Here is a 26771-nt window from a genome sequence, read left to right on the forward strand (position 1 = left end):
AATAAAATTGATTATCTAAACATAAAAACTAGTGTTTTTTGTCTGTATTTATAATTGTTCTTTATTCAAGAAAGTATTGAAGGAAGTATCTTAAAATTATAAACTTTTGCGTGTCCAATAATGAAATGATGAGATTCCCGTGAACAGAGTCCTTGCAAGGATGATTTATTACAGAGAATCTCTGGTCACACACTCTGAACATCACGTAAAGGGTGGAATTCCAGGGTGCGAGTGACCCCTCTTTTGCGGAAGACAACTCTTTATAAAATTCAAATCGGTAAAAGAACACCTATTTCTCCTCCCATCATGAATAAGTAAAACAGATTGGTTCTCACACAATATGTTACATAATAGAATTTTCGTACACAGTTCGCAGCTGTGTTCATCTTTTAGACAAAATATACTCTCAGGGTACTTTTCGTACTTTTTCCCAAAACAAAATCTCACAAACAAATTGAACTTGACATATGGCTGTGAGTGATGGTGCGAACAGAGTGTGTGTGGGTGTGTGTGTGTGTGTGCTCTCTCAAAGCAGAATCTGTTCTCACGCAGGACACTGAGAAGGAATTTTAGTTAAGGTCAAATTATACTGAGTTCAACACTATTTCGCCTGCTCTACACATCTATAAAACATTTCAACATGGTTAAAATATGAAATAAAGAATTAAAAATGTTAATAATGTCAACAGTATATACAGGTATATTTCTATTTATTATTCGCTAGAATTTTGAGTAGCATATCCGAACACCAAAATATTTGATAGCTGCATCCCTAATAATATTAACTTTCAGTTGTTTTGAGGCACGGCCACACGAGTTGTTTCACCACACAACCTTGTCAAAACTAGCTTGCACCCCACAAGCCATACCGCACACGCTGCACCCCAACTTCAAATTTTTGCTAACGTAGATAATAGGGGTGTTAGAAAAAATCGATTCGCCGATATATCGCGATATTACAGCGCGCAATTCTCGAATCGATTCGATATGCGGCCGAATCGATTTAAAACAATTTTTTTATGGAAATATTCAACAAAACGTCTTACTTAGGGTTAGGATTCACACATTAAGCATAGAAGAATGTCATATTAATGGCACATTAAGCCTTAATATTTTGTCAGTGCTGTCCAAACATGAAACAGACAGAATAAGCCAGAATTTTCAGATAAATAAATACATTTTCATACAAATCTTACAGTGTACATGTACAAATTGACTTAGTATTTTCGAAATTTGAGTTTAAAAAAAAAATCGCAATAATCAATTTATAGATTCGTATCGGGTTTAATCGGTATCAAATTGAACCGTGACCTAGGAATCGTGATCCGAATTGAATCGCCAGGTACAAGGCAATTCACACCCCTAGTAAATAATATATATTATTATAAATTCTATTTGGTCCAAAAGGAATTGACATAATTATCATTAATCATTTCATTTGTCTTAATATTTTCAAATGTTTAAACATTTTTTTTGTTTTAAACAAAAAAAAAAAAAAAAATCGTTTTGAATAATCGTGATTTCAATTATTACCTACGAGATCTTCCCTTGCGGATGATGTAGTCGGCCGCGCATGTGATGTGGGCAGTTAACTCTAACCCTTTTATACTTTGCTTTCCTAGCATGACAAACACAATGACACATCCACACAATCTAATAAGATCAACATCGCAACTTTACATCATCAGAGTACTTGTACTGGTGACAAGTTGGCCAATTCTAGACTTAGCTAGCCTTGGCATGCTAGCATAATCCATCAAACCCTTATATTGGTTATATTGTTTTTCTACGCGGTGAATATTGTGCCTCCTAATTCTGTGGTGGAACCCCCCCCCGAAGGAATCATGTTTTTTTTGGTTCAGACCAATACGGGACGTCACCGATCGTCAAAACAAAAATGCGAACATCACGTCGAGCGAGGCCAGCCGCATCCGTCTCGTCTTAAATCAGCGTAACCCGCAACACGTGTGCGCCGGCTCGGGCGGTGTGGCCCCCGAAGCATGCCTGGTACATGACGTGTCACAAAATGCGACGTATTAAGAGTCAGAGGTTTAGCCCGAGAGAAAAAAAAAAAAAAGGCTTGCTCAGCACCGGCAATTGTCACGTCGTGTACGTCATCATAACGGAAGGGAGTGACGGGGAGGATTTATGCGGCGCGCTGTAATTGAATATAATTGAGCAAGTGCTTGACACTTGATATGGATTTACAGCGCCACCACTCAGCCTAAGATCATTCTTTCCTCTTGGCTGATGACTGATTTTGGTTTTTCCGCGCGTGGAGCTTTGGCTAATTATAACAATGCCGCGTGATCCGTCTTTGAAGCCATCACTTCATCCTAACGTGACTAACCTAACCGAGGTTTGCCACGGGAGAAAAGTGCACCGTGGCGATTTTTTTCCTTCTTTGCACAATTAGTGACAGACATTATGAGAGCGCAATTAAGAGCGAGAAACGTCTTAATTTATAGCAACGCTCTGTTTGTCATTGGGCTTGGCTAGCGCTTTGTTGCGTAAGCATGTGTGGCGTAATTACCAGTACAGTTAGGAGAGATTTACAACGGTGGGTGGTGATGATGAGGACCGTGTAGGTTGCTAGGTGGATGAAGCCCTCCAGATGTGTGGGATGAGGGGGGGGGGGGGTGTAACCAGGGCGGCGTGGTTCCACTTAAACCTCAGCGGGAGAGGAGCTGTGAAGTCGATGCGCCAACGTCCAGCGTGCGCTCGCATGTGCATGATACGGTCCACCGTCCAATATTTCAACGTGCATGTCATGCATGCTTGTGTTGTAAAAAAAAAATACTACTTTTTCATTGCGGCCGGCTGTGTTAAACACACGCTCCAGACACAAAGATTTACGGGCGACAACTAATTCGACGTTGCTTGTTGTGGCATGATAGCATAACGCATCATACGTTTAGTGGCGGAATGAGGCGTATTCTCAGAATCGAATTCGATCAAACACAAGAGCTGTAAGGATTTATTCGTGACAAGTTACCTCGTTCTTGTTCACTTATTGACCACAATAACTGAAAAATCTAATGAGACTAGTGCCCGATCGATTAATCGGCTGTCGATTTTAATGGGCCGGTTATTGGCCTTCAAACAATCGTCCAATTGCGCCAAATGGATGATTATTTTCCCCTTAAAACGTTATCGAATAAAACCAAAGTTTACAACGCTGTGAAAGTACCCTGAATGCACCATTTTGCTTGCGTAGCATTAGCAACGAGCAAGTGTGTAGCGTATGTGATTTGGGTTAATCTGTTGTCTCTAAAGGTCCTTTAAGCTGTTTAACTCATTGACGACTATAGACGTCAAAAATTCATTTGAACTATTTCTATTAGTTAAAGATTTTCCCCTATTTTTTTCCCGAAAACCTTGATTTTTTTTTTTATTGTATTAGATCAGATATAAAATTTGTGATTAATCGTGAGTTAACTCGTGAAGTCATGCGATTAATTACGATAAAAAAAAATCACCTGACGCTCCTAATTTTAAATACTTTTTTCTTAAAAAAAAATATTTAAAATTCAAAAAATAATAATTACAGTTATTTATTTATTTTTAAAAAGGAAAAAATTCTTAAAAATTTGGTGTGTCAGGTGATTTATTTATTTTTTATCACAATTAATTGCATGACTTCACTAGTTAACTCAAGATTAATCACATATTTTATATCTGTTCTAAATGTACATAAAAAATCTAGGTTTCATACTCTTGTTAAGAAAAGTGGGGAAAAAAAGTTAAACTAATAGAAATAGTTAAAATGAATTTTTGACGTCTATAGCTGTCAATGGCAGTGAATGAGTTAATGACACTTCAGTTGGAGTTAACTATAAAACTAAACACACAACGTTAAGAATTACATCCACCGTATGCTTAAATACAAAACATGTTCGGTTTTAAAACAGCGTTAGCCTAGCACTAATGCTAAAAGGGAGGCTCCCATTCAAATGCTAACAGGAAGGTAGCATCGACTTCAGGAGTGTTTTTCCTTCAAATAATGAATATACACACACATATGCTGTGGGAACACATACACACAGATGAGATAACACTACGCAAAGGCACAAATTATTCTCAATCTGTGAGAAACTAATTATTTGAATAGAATTCAATCACAACTTTCTTCTGTGCTCACATTAGGTGTGTATGTCATGGATGCACGGCACCACACTGCCCCCAAGAGGCTAAAATGCACAGGAGCAGTCAGTATTTGTTCTTATTGTTTTTTCTGTTACTATTATTATAATATAGTTATTATTTTTAGTTTATTCTATTCTTATTGTTTTATTTTGTCCAGTCAAGTTATTTTATAGTTGATATTTCAAGGATTCAAAGATTTTCTTTTCTCAAAATTCAAGGATTTTTTTCCTTCCACATTACATGGCACGAAATACAATCCCTGAAATCCCAGGTTAGCCCAGTAAATCCCAAGACTTGTGAAAATAACAGAATAAAAATGTATAAAATAAAAGGTTAATGCTTTATAGCAGTTGCAGTTGTAAACAAGTCAGAATGGTTTTATTATTGACGCATAAATCTATACAATACCCTTGTACACGTCATGATTATTATTTTTTTTTTATAAGGTCATACTATGGACTTGTCACTCAAAGTAGAGAATCTAAATAACAGAAGTTTGTGCGTAAGTGACACCCATTTAAAAGGAATTGGGGAGGGGGGGGGGGGTCATTTTATGCATTATACATATTTTTAAATAATCGTCAGATTAATCGGTAATCGGTATTTTTTTCTGCCAAAAATCGGTATCGTACTAAAAAAATGCATAAATGAGACCCAATAAAAGAGTTGCACCAATTTATTGGTGACAAGTTACTTGATTCTACTTTGCCCACCCTAGCATGATAGCACGATGCGTCATAAAGTTACCGGCTACATTCGGCATACCTGCACAAGTGCACTTCAACTTCCATCAAGGAGCATGAAAGTGGCACCTACTTCCTCCTGCTTCTTTTGCAGTACGATGCAGCCAGGCTGGAGGCATGGAAGGCATTAAAGTCCAGATTTGAGCCCAAACTCAACATCCATAGCCAGCTGCTTGACATGAGCACCGGGTGTCATATCAAGCGCATTTATTAGGCTTCTTCTTCTTCTGTCAAAGCAGTGATGTGCTGCAGCAGACAGGCTGTCTAAGCACTGTGGATAAAGATGGAGGGCTGTACTTTTGGGGGGTATATGTTACATGTTGGTACTGAAGTCATGTTTTCCACCAATAATGGCAAAAAAAAAAAAAGTTGGGGAAAAAAAAGGAGGGTGCTGGTGGAGTAAGTGCATTTCTACTTATGTATGGTTAAATGTTACAGTGTCATGAACATTTGAAATGGGACTAATAGCGGTAATACACAAAGCACTTTACTAGCAGTACTAGTAGCCAAAAATGTAGAGATATTGACGGTAGTAAAAAATAAAAATAAAAAAATAAAAAAAGTACGAGTAGGAAACATTTGCTGCAAAACCTTGAATGAACCAACCTATTCTCGCGGTATTTGTGAGATCACAAACTCCCGAGAAGCCATCTTGTTGGTTCGGACCAATCACAGAGCGACATTGTATTTGGGGGGGCGGGATATGCAGCTGTGACGAAAAACGGTCGTGGGAAGAAACAAACCAAACACGGCGACAGCGGTGGACGAATGCGCGGACGCTGCAATTAATTCTGTTCTCGCTTCTTTTTTTTTCCTCCAGAAATTTTTTTTAAAAATTCTCGCCGAATTAGTCTCTTGTATCCGCATATCAACATTGCAAAACCCACACCATAAACTCAACGCCATGATATCAGCTCGTCGCAACAGTCGCATGTCGGTGACGACATTTTCATCCTTTGCCGTGATTGGTTGAAACAAAAGTTAGGTAGACGCGCGCACGATTCTGCTTGGTCCAATCAGCTCGAAGTGTTGTACAGCATGCCCCGCCTTTCCCGAGCAAATCAACGCGGAGTCCCAGACTGATATTGTGGAGAACTCTCTAAAGTGAAGCGCAAATCAATCTGGCTATTGCCAGGCTATGAATAAGCACCTCCCTTAACACTTCCATATTTAATTTCTCTTGCTTTGTTGTTATATATATATATATATATTTTTTTTTTTACAATTCTTGGGACTTACTGGGGTTATCTGCCTTATCTGGGACCTCGGGTATCATATTTTGTTTGTGAAAGTGTGTGTTGGTACGACAATAAAAAATCCTTGAATCCTTGAAAAATCAACTTTAAACATAACTTGAAGTTGAAAGTAAAATAAATGAGCAACAAAGTAAAATAAGAAAATTTAAAAAATTTAAAAAATAAATAAATATCAAATAAAAAATAATAATAATTAATAAAAAAAATAAAAAAAACAAAGACAATACTGGTTGTTCCTGTTGTGCGTCATAGAGGCAGTGTGGTGCTGTATATGCTTGCAGTACACACGAGATAGTAGAAGAAGAAAGTTGCACTTGAGATCTATTAATATAACCGTTTTTCAGATTGGGAACAATATCTGCCTTTTATTCTTGTGTGTATGTGTTTCTACACTGTTTGTATGTGATTATTCATTATTTGAAGGAATATCATTCCCAGATGTCAATGCTAATTAGCCGTTAGCATGTCAATGGGATTTGATACATTGGCGATGTTTTCTTTACAACAAAACTTATTTCTAAACATACAATTTAAGGTCATTTTTTTGTTGTATGTTTAGTTTTACGGCAAACTCCAATTGGGGTATCATTAATGCAGCAGTTTATAGCACGCTGAGGGACGGCAGAATCACATTAATGTCACACATTTGCTATGCTAGCAACACGGCACATTAAGGGTACTTCAAAAACGTCAGGAACTTTGGAACGCACATTAATCGTTTTTCTTCTATTGTAGTGTTTTAATAATCGTTTCCGCTTTGTTGCAGTTCCCCGTTAGTTGCTGGTTTTGACAGTAGAAACACATTGTTAGTGAATAGAGCGAGTAGGCGGCGCGCCGTGGAAAAGGACTACGTGTCGTCCAACTTCCTGCGATCACTTGCAATGTCTTAATGGAGCTTTTATGCTGCACAGGCTTGCTGCTTTAGAGTTCACAACAAAAAAAAAGCTCCTTTGATTTTTTTTTTTTTTCCATTTCAAAGTGTGGTATCATACAAATATGTCGGGCACACACATTTGTACATGCGGCTCTCATCACGGAGAATGGACTGTATCCCTAACAACTTGCAGATGTCCCACTTTTTGTCTAGTGCGGTTTACGTTGGGCTATAAATTGAAGGTAGATCCTTTTTTTTGTGTGTGATGTAGAAGACAGGTTTAAATGGGCCTAATTTCACTTTGAAATGTGCCACTCGTTAAATGGTGCCACTTTCAGCCCCCTTTTCTTTTTTTTTTTACTGGTCACGGGACATCTGGCACCCATTCCGGGTCGAGTGCCAACGAGCGACAGACCAAGCTGCTCTCGACTTTTGAACAAAAAGCTCATGATGAGCAAAAAACGGAAAGCTTTTGTTGTTTGTTTCGACTTTGTGTTCCTCTTAAGACTTCCTTTCGCCTTGACGCGCTCAGCTAAGAAACTGATCCTTATTGAGTTATATGTGAGGGATTGAACAACCGTGTAACGCAGCCGCCCTTAAATCCACTGCGGTCGGCGTGAAGAGAGTGCTTCATTTATGCGTTAGAGCAGCCAAAGGCTCGCGGGCTGCAGACGGTCTGCCATGTAAAACAACAACTCAATGCAGTCGAAGAGATAAGTACCTGTGATTGTCTGGCAACCATCCACGGTGTCTTTCGCCCCAAAGCTGGGATTGGCTCCACTTACACCTGACCTGAATGACAAGTGGTATGGAAAAAAAATTAAATATATATATATATATAAAATGTAAATATAGGTAATACACAGTAAATAACAAATAAATAAGTAACAAGTCTCTTAATGTATGGATATACTGTATGTATAAATTTGAATTTACATACAATGGAATGAAGACATAATATCTAAATATAATATTGGATACATAGTGAAAATACTGGACTACATAATGATTACATCTATTTAAAAAATTTTTTTTTAAATTAATGTACAAAACACATTTGCTCCCAAAAACGTATAAATACGTTCTATTGTATCGGTTCAATTTTAAATGTTTTCAGGGTCTCAAAAAACGTATTTATACGTTGTTGTTTTTCATGCTAGAGCATACAGGCTTCGATGCAGCCTCAAAGAACGGTTGAAGGAATGGTAGTTATTACAAAAACGGCCAGCAGTTGGCAGCAGAGCAAAAAAGATCAACCAGGGCCATGTTGAAAAAAAAGCTTATTTACTCACAATTCTAAATAGATTTGTGAATAATGATGAAACTTTGCTATATTCTAATGCTAATTGCTGAAAACAGAAACAGAAGAAGAAGAAGAAGAAGAGACTCTAATCTTTCTTTTGTTACGTTCCATGTTTTTATAGCAATAGAACACAATATATTCTGTGGGTCTTGCAAAATCAGTCAAAATCCATTAAAACAGCTGTGAGTGAAGGGGGTTGCTTCTGTGAAAATGGCTGGAAGTGAATGAGTTTAAATGACAAATAATAAATTATTTAAAAAAAAATTGTAAAATATGCACGTATAATGCAAATAAATAAAATGTATGAAGACAGATGTTTTGGAAGTATTTAAGGAGTGGAAAAAGTAAATAACTATCTGGGTTCCAAATTTTGCTTTTCCAATTATTCTGTATTACATACATACAGAAATGTATGTGTTAATGCACAGTATATATTTGTTATTATGTTGTAGTAAAAAAGTTGTGAAATGTATAAAGATCATAAAGGAAAAATACATATGTAATGCACACAATATATTTTTTTTTGGGGGGGGGGGGTGACATTTTCAAATTAAGTCAACAACAGTAAGTCTTATGATTAAAAATAATTATGACAATTAATATAAATTCAAATATATATTTTTTTTATTTGGCTTAATTGTAAGAAAATGTAATGTAAGAAAAAGATAACACATTAACCATAGCACATAAAAAAATGACAGACTGTATAATACATAATACAATAAATGAAGGTAAATTTGACTATTGTCATAGAGATGTTTCCCTTACCATTGTAGGCAAAAAGCTGTGATCATGTATATTCCCAATCTTGCACGGAACAACTTATTCTATAACCCGACACATTTATTTGACAGACAGCAATCGTATTCCACAAAACAACAGCCCAGTGTTATTTGTTCCAGGGAGTCAGGGAATAACAATGCCATAAAAAATGTAGACCTTTCCAGTTTTTCCATGGAGAGAACTTTTTGTGGCTTAGAATATTTAAATGCGTATATTTAATATTATTATGCCCCGTAAAAACAATCATTTTGGCTTATTATTTTGCTCCTTTTTATGGGATCCAAAGTGCACAAATAAAAGCATTGGTTTACATGTGCTTAAATTGCCTAAATGTGAGACATTTTGGACTTGATGTCAGAGTTTTTTGCACAGGAAAATAAAATCCTAACACCTCCATGTTTGAGTCCTTACTGTATGCTGGTTGCCAACATTTGTGGCATTTGCTGTGCCACTTTCTCAGGAAAACAAAAACATGGCCGCACAGCACTTCTCCGAAAAAGTGATCACTTGTACATTGACAAGAAATATAACCTGATTTTCTCTTACACGTCATTTGCGGAGAATTCTGTATTATAAGAGCAGCAAACGTACTGGAAGTTCACAAGCTCACTTTATTAAAAAATAATAACAATGGGCTTCTCGGCGCCATCACCGTGTAAACATTGATAACCAAAAACGAAAAAAGTGCTGCATATGCCAAACAAAAACAAGGAGGCGCCACACTGCGGATTGTTACCACACTCCACACCACAAGATAATCGTTCAGGATCTTTCAGGGTGTTCGAATTCGCCCAACCCCACTTTAGTATACAGGGTTTAAATAAATCTGCAAACTGAAATCAACAACATTTCTTCAGCACTACCTCTTTTTTTTTTGTTTCTGGAGAGCTCAGCATTGTTCATTCGGTAATTTTACCGATTTGACATGTCATCATCATTGCTCTTTTTTTTTTTTTTTTTAATATATACAGTATATATATTTTTTGTATTATTTTTTTTTTTTGTATGTGGGTGTGTGCGTGCGTATTCATTAGTTCACCTAAAATCTATTTAAAAAAAAAAAATCCCATACCGTTCAGCACAGCACAACACAGCACTACCTCTGTTGAAATTAATGAAAATTAGCTTTTCAAATTTGTATCGCTGCATTTGGAATTCCTCCTACCAGTTCCAGCATGAAAGATCAACCCGGCACTCATCTCTTCAAGCTGTTTGCGGGCCTTGTAGGCATTATTCAACCAGCGTAGCTCTCACTGACAATTAGCCCTCGCTGCAAAACATCCTGGCCCGAACCTCTACGTAAGTCTGTGAACGTGCCTTTTGCATGCTTTTGGATGACGAGGATGCAAAGAAAGCGGCCGCCGAGCACACAAGGACATGGCAGAGAGTTTCCAGATCTGTCACTCCGCTCTCCAGATGCCGTAATGCACATAAATGGAGGATTTGCGGTCAGCCTTGGGAGCACATGTGCGAGGGAAGTGAGGAGGAGTCACGGGGGGGGCGTTTGGGGGTCCGCACGAGGGCAGCTGCGAGGTTGTCGGCGGGGCGTGCGGTGCTTTGATCCATCGCCGCTCAGGTGTGACGGGACGTTGACGGATGGCGAGGCGGGACGGGTCCATGTGGTTGCAGCGAGAGCGTGAGAAAGGGCACCTGTTGAGGTGATGGGGAGCTGAAAAAAAATCATTTTAGAGTCGATGGGCCGCCGCTCCACTCATTTATACACTTGTTTGAATCAGCTGGGAGGTCCAGATGTGTGAAAGTGTACCGGCCAGTGATGGTATTAGGTCTAGGGATCGGCATTTTCATTTCCCCGTCCACATGAAAGCCCGTTTCAATGTATCCACACAAGTTTCTTACCGTTTGTTTGCAGTTCGTCCACACGGCGGCGCCGTTACGGAGTTTGAAACAGATAACTTTTGTATCCAGAGTGGAAAGATTTCAAAATGCGCCTCGTACATTCCAATGTGGACACAATACTCGATGACGACGCATTGTCATAGTTTGACGATGTATGCTCCAATTCTCGCGAACTGCCAGTCTGTCAACAACAATGGCGGATAGCCGTGTCATAGTCGTTTTGCGCAACCTCCTAAGCTTGCTTAAGCAAAATATTTTCTATGTAAAATGTATAGGTTCTAATGCCGAGAAACGTTTTTTGGGGAGGAGTAATATAGTGGCCTCGCGGCTTCAAAAGTCTTGGCCTATCGGCTAGCCAGTCATATATTCACATCAGTGGTTTGTCTTCTTGGCTAATTCTTCTTCTCTGCTTTCTGTCAACTCCCTGTGGCTACGCTACAGCGCCACTCCAGACTTGGCATACACATTACAGCCGCTAAACGTCCTCAGCGTCTTCTTTTGGACACTCGCATGTCTTGGAACGTTTCTGTCTGTAGAAGATTTTTGGAGAACGAATCCTGCTTTGCTTCCGTGTGAACAGGGCCTCCGCTATATTTAGAAAAAACGACAACTCGTCACAGGCCCATGAAAGTGCGACAACGGACAGCTAAGTCGAATAGTGCAGTGGTCCTCAACCCTGGTCCTCGAGGACCGGTATCCAGCCTGTTTTCCATGCCTCCCACAGCCAACACAGGTGATTCATATCATCAGCTAATCAGCAATCTCTGGAGAAGGCTAGATAACGATCTCCACCTGTGTTGGCTGTGGGAGACATGGAAAACAGGCTGGATACCGGTCCCTGAGGATCAGGGTTGAGGACCACTGGAATAGTGTATACAATTAGAATAATGACCAAGCGTGTAACGCAATTTACTTGTATAGAGAATCAATTCTCTTTTGTTACATTTTTATTTATCCGTCAAATGTTATACCCGTTCTAGAGAATATAGCCGTCCAAATGTCTACCTACCTTTCTACCCATCTATCTATCTATACATCTAGCTAATCATTGTATCATTCTAGTGGTGCGTGGCTTTCTTCCAGGAGAGCCCAATAAAAAGCTGATTACCTCTCAATTAAAGCTCAGTGCATCTTGATTACTGACTTGTCATTGCGTTGACCCTTCAGCAGGCAAGCTTCAGAGGAGCCTAACAGACTGTGCTCGCACAAACATGGTGCAAACATCATCATCATCATCACTATCACCTTCTCAGCAAGTTCATGTAGCAAGTGGCCCTCAGTAAATCAGTCCTGGCGAAAGGATTTATGTAAGTAGCCAAGTGAACCCAAAAGGTTCACGGGCGGTTTCCTTTCATACTTGACTGTAAATCCTCTAATTGTTTTTCATTGCGTCCTTAAAGTTTATACCACAAAACGAGCAGCTTGCATATCTGGATACGACGCAAGATCGTGCCTCTGGACACACCTATGTTTACTTTAATTGAACACTTGATTTTGCCCAATAAAACTCGTCTGGGGGAAAAAGGTCATTAGCCAACGCCTAATGAGTCCACTACAGATGATGCTTTGTGGAGATGTTGCAAAAAATAAAAAATAAGTTCTATATTTGCAAAGTCTTGTGGGATTATTAAGACATTAGACATGCTACTAAAACATACAAAATTAAAGAATTGTGAACGCTCTTGAAGGAGTTGTTCCAAGCGTGCGGGCGAGGACTCGAGGCTGAGGTTTTTCGACCGTCTGCAGCTGTAAATCTTGGCGGCGGAAGATAGTCTGCGACCGCGGTGACCTCCCTAACCTCGTCCATCTTCCTCAGCAACTCGGGGACGGGATAAAAGTTCTCAACAAAAGGTCACCGTCCGTGTACAGTGCCATTAACAAGCTCTGTAATGAGAAACAATATCTCGGGGAAATATTCCGGGTGTCAGCGTATGTTGCGGCCTGATGGCTTATAAATGGAATGTATCAGCGTGTTTATGTTGCCTGTTTAGCAGCACATTTTCATGCCTCGCTGGAGCACAGATGCTGTGTCAGTGCATTAACGCCAATGTCACTTGCAATAAGACTAAGATTCGGTCCTTGTTTGCCCTGACTGGAGCCTTTAAGCTTTCTACCTCCTTAATTGTGCAACACTAACATATTAAATGATACAGAATCCATACATAGAAAATGCTTATGTATGTAGTTAGTTACCTACATAATGTAGAAAATATTGGATATCGGTAGGTCAGTAGCCAGACCATAGGTTTGTAGGTAGATCGCTAGACTGATACTCTCGGTTTTGGTAGGTAGGTAGGTAGTTAGATAGGTGGCTTGGTAGATGGACAGATGGATAATTGTTGTACAGGAACAATATGGAGTTGCCAGACGAGGACAAGGAGCAGTAAATGGCTTGTGGCAGCTAACTAGCTAAGCGAAGTTAGGCTAGCTAGCTGATGAATGGACAGACGAATAGACAGACACTTGATAGAAAGCTGAAAAGAATGCTACATAGATAGATAGCTCGCACCAGTTAGGTGTGTTAGCAAAACCATTACTTGCTAGCTAATGTCAAACTTAACAACCACCACCTGAGGAAAAGCCCCAGAGCTAGCGCCGCTAAACTAGAATTGGGTAAAAAAAAAAAAAGTTCATAACTTACCACCTTGAGAATTATCCACGGTCCACGAATGGTGAATGACAACATTTATATCCGCCCATCAGGCAACAACCCTCGCATTTTGCCGGTATCGTTTCTATCTCCTAGCATCCAATGCACTGGCACGCTTTTGGTGCGCTCTGAATTTCGGAATGGCAAATTCGAGCAAAGAACAGATTCCAAATGGTCAGAGTGAACCAGTGCACTCTCGAAGCGTATATCCAAATAAGCTCTGTAAACAAAAAAAACATTACACAGTATTGATTGGGGTGCCAAATTAATAAAAATATTATTTAGGCTGTGATAGCTAGTTGGCTATGCCAGGTAAGGTTAACTAGCTGATAGTGACATACTTAACTGCGTGTACCAAGAACGCTAACCGAACCTCTATGTTTGAACGTCAAAGTGTAGAGGAAAAAGACAAAAAGTTCCTTCATTGACTCATTCCGCCTTTTGACCTTCTTCCCTTGAACACTCCTGGAGTTTTCCAAAGCTTTGTGTTGTGTGTTTCATTGGGCCAACGCACGCTGTCGGTGTAAATTAACAAGATTGACAGCGGCAAAGTGAGAGTGAGTGTGTACACAAGTTGCAAAAAAGCAAAGGGAAAAAGAACAGCGAGAGAAGCTCAGTGCGGTTTATTACAATAGCGATCAAAGGCTAGGGATGCTGTACGGCAGCCAGTCGCTGTCCGGCCGCCGGCGGGCCACTGCGGAGGAGCTTGATAGCATGCTTTATTTGAACGGAGGCTTCTCGTATTAAAAACAAAGGCTTTGCATGCCGCCTTATTCATGAGGTGCACATTCCTTGCTGTTGTTGTCATGGTTGATATTGCGGTGGAGCTGATACACAAACCAAAAGAGGCCATGGAGAGTCGCAATGAACTGAAATACAGTAAGCGCACTGCAACTATTAATGGAACGTAGACCGTATGAATAATAAGCTAGCAAATGCAATTACTTAATTGTAATTCTTGCTTCTTTGCTGTAGAGCAGTTTGAAGTTACTATCAGTGACAAAATCCATTTGTGTTTTTTAACATACTGAGCCGATCAACAATTCCGAACATCTGGGCATTTCTGATATTTCCCAAATTCAACACAATGCGGTTTAGTTGTTGTGAACGTCGATCTGTTGCCAATAAAGAAAATATGAAAATATATATTTTATTGTTTTTCAATTTTGTCAACTAAAAGATACTACTTTTTTTACAAATACAAAATAACTTTAGCTCTGAATTTTGCCATAGAATGAATCCATTTGAGCATAACGTGTTTTAATTCCCTGCCATCTGCCTGATTTGATTGACAAGTCACTTTGGCTCCAAATAGATATGTGCACACTCGCGCTGCCATCCAAAAGCGAAAGGGGGAGGGGGGGGGGGAAGCAAACCTTTTCCGTTGGTTCTGCGCGCTGCACGCCACAGCGTTTGTATGTTGTCCAGTAATGACAATGTCAGGCACAACGAGGCCCCACAAGGCTTCCTGGGCCGCAAAGTGACACATGCATGCGAGGAACCCTCATCACGGCTGCTCGCAACCGCAGCCGCCACCACCGCCACCCCTGGGCCTTCGTAGCCAAGACGTGTTCAGTGACCAGGATAGCATAACCTCAAGTGGATGACATAGTCCCGTGGCAGGCGCTCACAGAAAACGCTATGTTTTTCTACAAGGGTGTAACCGCTCTGTCTATTTCCCCTTTTTGAGACTTCGCAGTGCCTTCAGACTGACGGTGGAAAACAAAGCCACATGTCCACTGTTTGCGTTGGGATTTATGGAGCAGTATGATCCTTTAAATGGTCATTGGAGTGTTGCTAATTCTTTCAGCACACGGCCATCGTGGTTAAGTTTAATTATAACAATCCACAGTTAGCAAAGTATTCGTTGTGTCTTGAACAGATTAGCGTACGTGACTTGCAATTCTTTTTATTCTCGTCAAACTAGTCAGCAATAAACGTAGCGGTAAGCAGCTAAAATAGGGATGTTTAATGGTTAACATACCAAACATTACACCACAAATATGCAACTTAACTTTATATGTATGCTACGTACAGATGTAAAGGTACAACTAGTACTGTTTGGATTTTTTAGTATGGAACTTTGGTTATAAATTCTCATCTAGATTATGTAAGGCAGTGGTTCCCAACCTTTTTTGGCTTGTGTACTTGTCTGGTGTCAAGCGATTAATTTTTTTTTAGCGTAATTAACCGCATGACTTCAATAGTTAACTCACAATAAATCAAAACATTTGAATATTATAAAATATGAAAATGTCATAATAATTCATAACATTGAGTTCAAATTATAAAGATGTGTTGAGGTCATTTTTCTGCCACTAGATGGCATAATTGCATTTGCAAGACATTGGTGACGGCTCAGTGCATTTTTCTTTTCATATGAAGAGCTATATAATCATTAACATGAAGTAACTTGTGAAATTCTGCACATTTTTAAAATTCAAAAATACAACTTGACCCCAGTCTCCACAAACATATGCATCATTGATTATTAAATTTATTACTGCTAGATTTTGACGTGGACGTGTCTCCTCCCTTGTGACTGGAATTCCCCGAGTACAAAAAAAAAAAATGGCGTGAAATCAACTCAAAATGGCCGCACCAATGTTGACAACCCTAGTCTTAACAACACAGACATGATACGCGCTTTCATCAAAATACGTCAATGATCAAACAATTGTAGCACACAGACGTTGCATATGTTTTTTGGCAGCCCAATTTTTCCATTTTGTGTGGGTGTCCATGTCTCACACCAATGAGCCATTGCTTACCCTAGCCTCCTCCACTAAAGAGCCAAAATTGTGCATGGATTTTGTTGCTACGACGACTATTATACTAAAAGGTTTCCAAATGTTTCAAGAACTACACTTGACATTTGGTTCCTCCCTGAGACCCAAACTTAGCAAAATATATCACGTTGCCAATACCGAAATGTACATTCATGAATTTGCCAAGAAATTGTGCGCCCGCTTGATGATCAATTACATGGCTTACAACATTTTGCTTGGCCTGGGACCCATTCAGGTTCCCGAACCTAAGATTGTGAAACCGTTAAATCACAACTGTCAACATCTCCTTTCAAAATGTAAACCTCCTCAGAACATTTTCCAGTTGCTGTCACATTTGTCGTCCAGAACAAAATTAACCAACCATCTGTCATGCCGCCATTAAGAATGAGAGACGTGCAAAGTGAGCCAAAGGGTGACTTACTTCATCGGTTGTTGACGAATTCATTGTTAGTGCCTCACGCTACATCATAAATACACACATATGCATGTAAACCACTAAAAGGCGAAACCAAACGGGAAAAGCAGTGATCATTTTTCCTTGTTTGCATTCATAGTCAAGCTGAAGAAAACATGACATCGGTTAAAGGGAAAAAGTGATATTTACGAGATATAATTAATACCATCAACATGACATGAAGCTCAGTATGTTGAGTTGAATTACGCCACTTTGCCGCTCTATTAGTTCTAAAAGTTTCCTCCAAGGGGGAAAAAAAAATCTTACACACAAACCCGCTGTGGTTCGGCGTTGATTCTACCTGTGTCAAAAATGTTCGACGTGCCTTCAGAAGTCCTTCGCAAGCTGCCATTTCAAAGACAAAAAGAGTATGGCGAGCGTTGTGATAGAACACGGGACGCCAGTGTAAGCGACGATGCTTTACAAAAAGAGGCCCCCAGCGTTCCCAGGAGATGTCCTCGCGAGGTAATGCCGAGGACAAACCGCTCTCTCTCGCCTTTAATGTATATTTATAGAGCTTCACGTGCATTTAAAAAGTTTAAAACGCTATCCGAGGCCTGATGAGGATCTTTGATCTGCTTCTGAGCATAATGCAAACAGATAATTATGTTTGCTTTCTTATGCCTATTGATGCAGACAAAGTATTCCTTATGAAAAGACGAGGCGCTATCAAAGACAAGCCTGTTCTTACAAGCAATCTCCGTGACTGCAATTTGTCTCTGGTATATTTATATTCGCTTTTATGTTACTACTGGCTCGCATAAACACAATAAGGTTTATACAGATTATCTTCAATGCGATTTCATTAAGATAAACACTCACAATAGTCAAGGAACCATGTACCCATCCTTGTGTTTCAATATAGTCTAACCTTGTAAATAACCAACCATGATGAGATTTTATAACATTCGATGAGAGACGTGTCCATCATCATTGTCATTTTTGTTCCCCATATTCGTTAAAGAACGTTCAGGGTCATAAGAATGGACAGGAAGTATAACAGTCTCGTGCTCTAGCCACACACCTAGTCTGTTAAAAAATATGGAATTTGCCTGATAAACTCTCAGTTCTGTTTGGATTTTAAACTACTGTAAAGCTATTAAAAATGTATCACATTCTTAAAGTATTTTAAAGCTATTAAACATTCATCACAACATTAATAAAAGTGGTCACTGACATTACTGTCGCATATGATAATATATATATATATATAATATTTCAAAAATGAGATTTTCATTGTCCCTCAAAAATAGTCACTTTTAACCCCCAAAAACGGCACATTTGTTCAACCATTAACATTGCATCATCAAAAAGAGCGAGACATTTTCAACACTAATAGGTCAGTAATTTGTAAATAAATAAATAAATAAAAAGTAACATCCATATGTTTAGAATGACCAATAGTAGACTATAGATTTTTGAATAATAAAGAAAGAAATGTACCAAATTGTAACTTGAGGTTTCGGCTCAACGCCAGCGTTATGCGGCAGAATACTTCAGTTAAAAAAGTGTTTCTACCCTTGTCTCGTTATGTCTAACCATGTCCACCTGTGTGTGTCTTCCCTTCCCCTTCCCCCAGGTGTGTCTCATTAGTGTTGGTGTATTCCAGTCGGTGTGGGTGCATTGCCCATGTTATGTGTGGAAGTTCGTGCGTCAAGTCTTCGTCACAGCCAAGTCGTCTTCGTCACCGCCAAGTAGCCATCGTCACCGCCAAGAAGCCTTCGTCGACGCCAAGTAGCCTTGGCCACAGCCAAGTCCTCGTCACAGCTAACCAAGTCATCCCAGTCACAGCCAAGTCGTCCTCGTCATAGCTAGCCAAGTCGTCTTCGTCACAGCTAACCAAGTCGTCCTCGTCGCAGCTGACCAAGTCGTCTTCGTGACAGCCAAGTCGTCCTCGTCACAGCCAAGTCGTCCTCGTCACAGCCAAGTCGCCCTCGTCACAGCCAAGAAGCCATAGCCCCAGCCAAGTCAAGTCAAGGCAAATCAGGTCCTGCCACGTCATGGCGACCAGTCTACTTCCGTCCAGTCCAGTCATGGCGACCAGTCTACTCATGTCCTGTCCAGTCATGGCGACCAGTCTACTCATGTCCTGTCCAGTCATGGCGACCAGTCTACTCACGTCCCGTCCAGTCATGGTGACCAGTCCAGTCACGTCCCACCATGGTTATCTGTTCACCTGCTTCCCTATAGTTAATTAAAGTTCCACGCATTGCACTTGATTCCTGTTTCCCTGCATTTTGGTCCACCATCCCTCAACCACTCACGTTCCACCCTGACACCATGTATGGAAAAAAATGACAAAAGAGACTACTCTTGGGTATTCCCAGTGTTTATCATCCTAGGCTAATATAGAAATATTAGTCACGGTAACGCTGTAACGCCATTGGAAGGAACTTCCAAGATAAATTTTCCTCATGTGCTCATATTTAAATACAAGAAAAGCAAACAACCCATTTGCGTGCTCGCTCGTAGCTATTGGGTTGTTTTCCTCAACAGCTGACAGTCGATCAGTCACGCTGTTTTTTTGATCGCATCGCCGCTTCATGCTAGTCAATCACTCGCAACAATAAACTCCGTGGGCCGCGGGCGTGGCGGCTACTCGTCAGACTAATTAAGCAAACAGACGGCGGAGGGAAAGGAGGGGGCTGGTTGGCGTCATAACCCAAGACAATTCCAATCAGAGGGTCTGTAATTGAAGTGACAAGTTAATTACAGGCTGATATTATCGTGCGGTCCTTGTAACGCCGCCTTCATAAGACACTGGTCGCCTTCCCCAACCTGCTCCAGCTCTTCAGATGTGTTCATTAACAGAGGGACCCCCTGACCTGTTCACCCGTCTTGGATGTATAATTAAACGGGAATAAGTCCACTTTGTCTCGTTTTCATTTACAACATTTATGAGCTGCACTTATAGCGGGCGGGCGTCGGCCTCCACGCGGGGCCCTCGGGCGTCGCCCTCCTCGCTCCCCCCACGATCCCACCTCGGCGCACCTCTGTAATTAGCGCTAGCATCTCCTTTAAACAAGCGACAAGCAAAGTTTAGCGGCGGGATTCCGTCGGATCATTACCATAATATGGCGGGCGCAATTTGCCCCCTATCTCCCAGCTTTTCCGCCACATCAAAGTCTGGCAGAGCTGTGGTGTAATTGGGCCATGCCGCCTTGTCAAGATGATTCAGCCTGATGGCTGCAAAAGGAAAAAAAAAACCTCCTGGGCATGATAATTAATGGAGAAGAAAGTCAAGTCAACGTTGGAGAGCGGAAGGAGGAAAAAGTTTGGACAGCTTGGCATGAATATTTCACACCTATGACTTATTTAAAGTGATCAATTTGATGTATAATGGATATTAGCTTTCCCAACTGTGTTTTTCTTTGAATCCACACGTTTTCATTTGTCGACAGGACAGGACAGCTGCAATTCATCTTTGACACGTCCAGCAGATTTCCTTTAAGTTGGGGCGGACTCAGCCATCGGCACTTTTGGGAGTTTGCCGAGCCGAACGGCCAGTGGCTCCCTCTCGAAATATTAATCGGCGCACGTAGCTGCATGCACTCCGTTCCCCTTGTCAATGAATATGTTTCAGCACATGTCCCGTCGTCTCATCCGCATGCACAATGTTGATGAATATTTTCCAAGGGATGAATTTTGTCCTTGGTCCCTGTAATGACAAGTTTGCTCTATATTATTTATTTGGTTGCTACTAACATAACTATGAAATTCATTTTTCAAAAATCATTTCCAGTTTAATACATTTTGTAGAAAGTTGAGGTACGCCGCCATTGTTATTTACGGCTGGCTCTCTGTCGAGCAATGTGAAACGTCTATAAAGAAAGCAAGGTAAGTCTCCGTAGCGTTCCTAAAGGGGCGATCAATTCAAAACTCTTGAATGCGTCTGGTGAATGACGAGAGCATGACGTGGGGGAGGGTGTCTCTCCCGATCGCATGTTGTTTCTTTAGGAACGCTACCTTACACCCTTAACCTTGTGTTTAGATCTGTCATGATAACTTTTTGTTAAACACAAGACCAACACAACCCAAATACATCCGCTCCGTGGGTCACTGTTGATTTGTTGCAAATTAGCAGTGTATGTTTTATCTCTGTATTTCCATATGAATGAGTCAAACACAAACAAGGGGCTTGTTTAGGCTGGGGTGGGAGTCATCCGTATCTGTCATCTGTTCAGCCAGGACAATGCCTGTGACAGTTGGTGACAGCTGGTCTTCCTTACCCTAAAAAGTTGGGGGGGAAAAAAGTCCAAAATAAACAGGCCAGATGCCTTTCCTCTTGGCAAGAGCCAAAGACCCCCGAATAACGCCTCGCCATCAAACCTGGAACCTTTTCTTGCGCTTTCATTTTTTACCGACCCCAAATTTGAATATGAAAAGGGGTCTCTCACTCTCTCCCAGGCAGTCAAAGACCATCACTGTAATGACATTTGGCAGTCATTTGATTTATTGGGTTTTCGAGGGAGGGGAGAAGAAATCCACTAAATATTTCATACGCCATGCTAATCCTTGTAATATTGCCGGCTGAAGCCGTGTACCTGCGCCTGCTAAGACGCCAGCTACGTGGATCTCCCTCACAGTCTGCAAACGCCTGCAAGTCTCCTGAATAATAAACCAGCACCATTGAAATATTTAGACTTTGATTCCCATTAAAGGAATCTTTAAAACATGAGATTTACATTTCTGGAAGAAAAGAATAGCGATAGCGGCAATCACACCACCTCCAGCCAGTCGGAATAAGAGTCGCTGTTGCCGTGCAGGAAGTGGATTTGGGGATAAACATCAGGGTGCAGACAAAGAGATAAAATGCGGCGATGAGAGATGAGAGGTAAAACATGAAATGACAAAAAGCAGCTACAGAACCGGGAATGAGGTGTCAGCAGTTTTAGCGGAAACAGCGACACGTCTCTCGCGTGTTTCCGTGGCGGCTCTGAACTAAAAAGTCAACTCGGGTGCGCCAGCATCGCCTTTGTTCGCGCGACACTTTGCCATTTGGGCTGCGATCCAGACACGCTAGGAGAAAACACAAAAGACTAAGCGGAAGCATGTGGTTGAGGCCGAAGCTTGAGGGGCTTTACTTGGTACAGAGTACAGTGAACGGAACACAATCACATTCAGGACCTGATTGAATCAGGTCCTGAATGTGATTGTGATTGTGAATCAATAGCGTATTAGACCATCATTTTAAGGATTATTTCGCTTTGGCGGAGGTCTGCGATTGCAGTTTCTTGGCCTGTTCAATTTAGGCTTGAGCCGTCCGTCCGTCCGTCCGTCTTCTTCCGCTTATCCGGGGTCGGGTCGCGGGGGCAGCAGCTTTAGCAGGGAAGCCCAGACTTCCCTCTCCCCAGCCACTTCAGCCAGCTCATCCGACGGGACCCCAAGGCGTTCCCAGGACAGCCGAGAGACATAGTCTCTCCAGCGTGTCCTGGGCAATTTAGGCTTGAGCCATGTAACGTATTAGGGATTCTGTTCCACTTAAGCATGGATACAAGACAAGACAATCCACAAACTGAACCATTACAGTGTTCCATGATTTTTTGCAAATGATATATGTTCCATTATTCCCTGTGATAGGCAAATTTCCGCAAAGTAGAGGTTGACTTTATCTTGACAGTTTTCACCATTCTAAACACTTGTTACACTTAATAAATTGAACTTTTAAAATGCAAACTGAAGAAAAAATATCCTTGTTCTTTCAGCAGAAGTTCTTCTTCTTCAAAAACAGCAATCTCGGGAACTAGTTTTCAGTTTCCCCAACAACGGATTGACTGCACATAAAAGGTGCATTAACCCAAGAGGATTGTACCTTGCGGCATTCTGATCAAGGGAAACCATTTTAATCTAAATAGAAAAACTTTAACATAATTAAGCGGACAACTGTTTACTTTCCTTGTACTGCCTGACGTACTGGGCTCGCGTGCTCAGAATATTCGAATGACACATTTGAACAACGTTCTGAGTTTCCGAACAGTCTGAGCGAAGCAGTGTGCTTGGATCGTACTTCCGAATGCACCTAGGATGAGAGAACGGGGAATTTGGGTGCGAGGAGCTTTAATGTTAATGGTCTTGGTTTTTGTAAAAAAACGAAAATACATTTTTTGACTGACTTTGAAGGAGAAAAATAGCGAGAAAACATGCAAAACAGCAAGGTAAATCCGCAATAGATGAAGTGATGGGCACAAATGAAAATCTATCACAGTAGAGTAAAGACGCATTAACTAAACCAAAGTAAAGTAGCGAGGGAACACTGTATGTCATCTGATGATTTAGATTGAGAACAGCAAGGTCAAGGTCACCACTTGTAAGACAGTAGATCAATTCATAATGTAGCTAGGTACTGTAGGTAGTTATGTTGGCCATTTAAGCAGCTTGGTTATGTTTGTATGATTGTCGCTAGGTAGGTGGATTATTATGAAGAAAATATTAAGGAGCATAGTTCCTGTATTTACTATTAGACAATATGCCATACAGTAAATGTTGCCACCAGGAACACGTCACTAGCATTGCTAGCTTAGCCCGCTAGCTACTAGCTGCCTCACACACCCGGATGCTGTATCTGTTTGACACTGACCTCACCGGGACCTCCCCCGTCAAGCTACCGTGGCGTCAGTAGTGGTGACGTGATGAAAAACAACCATCATCAGGCCACCGTGCCGGCACACAAATCACCAAGGCCGCCATCGACGCAATGTGGCGCTCACATGTGGACCACCACCACACAGTGGAAATAAGCACGTTTCTTTCCGCACATAAGTGCATCGCTTGAGGCTATTTGCAATATGCAATACCCAGTAGGCTTTACGGCTGCGGAAGACGAGCGTTCGCCGTGTTGACGAGAGAAGAGGCTGTGATCTTTCCGTTGCTCCCCGTAGATGTTGTTTAGATGCGGGAATGAGTGTCACATGACAAGTGTCGTTTGGAAGTGCGCTCGCAGGAGACCATGTGCTTACATGGGGTGTACAATCTGCAACTGCACTCACAAAATGAGGTACAATGCAGGGCCGCTCATAGTGGTGGAAAGTGATGGAAAGTGTCTACTTAAGTTTGAATTTTCATGATTATTTCTTACTTTTACTTCCTGCAAACAGTGATAATTATATTTTATACTCATAACATAAAAAAGGTATGTGTTTCCCCATATAGATAGATAGATAGATAGACAGCTAGCTAGTTAGCTAGACAAACAGCTAGCTAGCTAGCTAAACAAACAAACAAGAGGAAGTGAATTCACTAGTGCTGTCACTATTGAATATTTTTAGAATTGATTAAACTATCAATTATTCAGTCGATTAATTGACTAATCGGATAAATTTGAATTTTGCATTAAAGTGTATTACAAAAGCATTTTTTATTTTTTTATTTTATTTTTTACTTGATTACGGTTTATTAACCAGTGATTGGTGGTTATTTCATACTTCATATTTGTATAGCGATTAAAAAAAACAATGTTACCGGTTCGGTCATTGTTTTCCGAAGTAAAAACATATGTTTGTAAATGTCTTATTTTGATTAAACAACCACAGATGATAATCAGTCTTCTTTCATGAAGGACTACAGAAATCGGTGAACAATTACTGTTGATATACTAAAATCAGAGGATTTGGACAATATTAAATTTAAAAAAAATGTCTCCAAAGGATTACTCAATTATTAAAATAGTTGTCGATTAATTTGATACTTGTCGGTTAATCGATTAATTTTGACAGCTCTACATTTATTATATTCACCAAAAGTAAACCGCAAATAATCAAGGGATTACTGTATTAACCATTGCAGAAACATGTGTTTTGGTTAGCAGTGCTTATCATTCAACTTTGCACTGGGTGGTGGTCTAATAAGTCTTCAGCTAACTTATTTTTACACAGTTTTTTTTCCCTTTCTTTTTCTTCCTGCACTGTCAGCGCAGGCAAATAAATGAGCAGCCATGACGTGCCGCCAAACGCCCCGTCGCTTGATTTGCCATCAGGGCTGCGGCGCCCAGGTAGCACAATTACTGCACACGAGCTCCCCCTCTAAATTGTGACGCGGAAGGGAAGTGACACCCATAAGGCGTACATCACTGTAATCGAATCTAAATGAAGCCTGTGCCAAACAGCGCGGCGGCCCACCTGAGACGCCACCGCAGCAGCCTGTCAACACCGTGTCAACGCCGCCGCTCACAGACCCCGTCCGAATGCATAATCACACCCATCATTAGGGTGTCACTGATGATAAGGTTAATAGAACGAGTGGAGCAGAAAGATGGAGAAAAAAATAAAAGGACAAAGTTGGGATTGTGACCAATGGGGAGATCACTTTAAATAAAGCGCACACAATACTTGAGTTATGTCATAACAACTCATGACACGTGTATGCAAATCATTTGACTGCTATGGTAAATAATAGCATTCTTTCTGGGTGGGTATTCAGTAATAAGTGTTGTCATGTAAGTTTTTACCAGCACAGTATATCTGTTTCAAATGTAAATTGACAGACATGTTGAGGAGGTAATCTTGGGAGGTAGGTAGGGTGACCAGAGGTCCCAAGTTCGATTTGAGTCCCGGCGGTCCCACTATTAAACAGGTCCCGTCCTGGTGTCCCTGCTTTTTCTTCGTTCCGTTCAGTCACCCATACATTAAACCGATTAAGAAAGAATTTAACACTTAAATCGCTTAACATGCATGTTTTTGTCATACGGGAACTCGAACTGCTACCGTGCCGAAGGATCATGGGAAACTCGCTTAGATAACCGTGAGTGCATTGCCCCGTTTACAGCTGTTGAACCGTCAACCAAGATAGATTTAGCATAGCTGAAGTAACAAGACAAAGTGCAATTAATGCAGAAATTGCGTGGGAATGCTGAATGCTAAGATTGGAATGCATGTTCTTATGAAGTTAATTGAAAGATAATTGATGTGAAAAATAATAATAATAATTGTAGTTAAATGGTACATAAATAAAAAGAACACTTTAATTGGAATCTGTCTGAGGTGGGATTTAATCATTTCAGAGAAATTATAATCCATTTCCTGATATGATTGTCAGTTGGTATCGAACCATCGAATGTACTCAAATGTGGTCCAAGCGGGGTTTGAACCCAGGTACTCCGTGGGTGGGAAGTAATTGCTCTGAGCACTGAGCTAACTTGACTTGTTCAAATTCATAGCTAATGATGTATTTATTTTTGAAAAGTGTCATCTGATGCTGAAAGCTAACCTGCATTTAATGATTTCAGTGAAATTAGAATCCATTTCCTGACCTGATAGTCAGTGCAGCCAAGTGTAATTTTTTTTTTTTGCTGTGGTCTGACGAGTCCACATTTTTCACAGTTTGCACATTAAATGGCATGTCTATGTAGTGTATTTGTTTTAATATTTGTTGAAAATAATTTGGAAATCGTTTTGTTTTTATTTACATTTTGCACAACCCAACATCATTGGAATTGGGTTTGTAAATATTTAATGACATTTTGTTATAAGAAACTGCCATTTGCCCACAATAACTGTGTGTGTCTGCGTGTATGCCTCGCAGAGCGAATGTATGAACTTTCTCTGTGTCGCAGGAGTTTTCAAATCATTGCCGATGTCAGGTGGGACACGCTCCGTGCCACCCAGCATCATTATCAGCATTTCCCAGTGCCAAAGGGGAGGTACTAAATCCTCTGCGCCAGCGCGCTGATTGAGACTGTGACTGTCATTAACCCGAGGTGACGTCGACGGGGGGCCGCTCAGCCCGGGTTTGCGGCGATTCACGTTGACACAGATGTACTGTATTTTGTATTGCTAATGCCTCACCTTGCAACCGGGGTACATACAGTTGCAGCTTATTTGCTTTATGTGACAGAAACAGAGGGCACACTGATGCTTAAAAGCAACCAATCAGACGGGCTGCTATAATGATTGACATTTGAAAACAACCAATGATCGCATCA

The 26771-nt window shown here is 40.7% G+C and overlaps 1 long non-coding RNA gene across 2 annotated transcripts in view; it reads right to left on the minus strand.

Annotated features, from left to right (window-relative positions):
• LOC144049947 (uncharacterized) overlaps positions 1–26771 on the minus strand; it is a 49321-nt gene that overhangs the window by 4805 nt on the left and 17745 nt on the right. For both annotated transcript variants that reach the window (XR_013293734.1, XR_013293733.1), the window contains exon 3: positions 7741–7811. This is a non-coding gene — a long non-coding RNA (uncharacterized LOC144049947). The remainder of the gene's footprint in view (positions 1–7740; positions 7812–26771) is intronic.

This window comes from Vanacampus margaritifer, chromosome 4, assembly GCF_051991255.1.
Source record: "Vanacampus margaritifer isolate UIUO_Vmar chromosome 4, RoL_Vmar_1.0, whole genome shotgun sequence".
NCBI lineage: Eukaryota > Metazoa > Chordata > Actinopteri > Syngnathiformes > Syngnathidae > Vanacampus > Vanacampus margaritifer.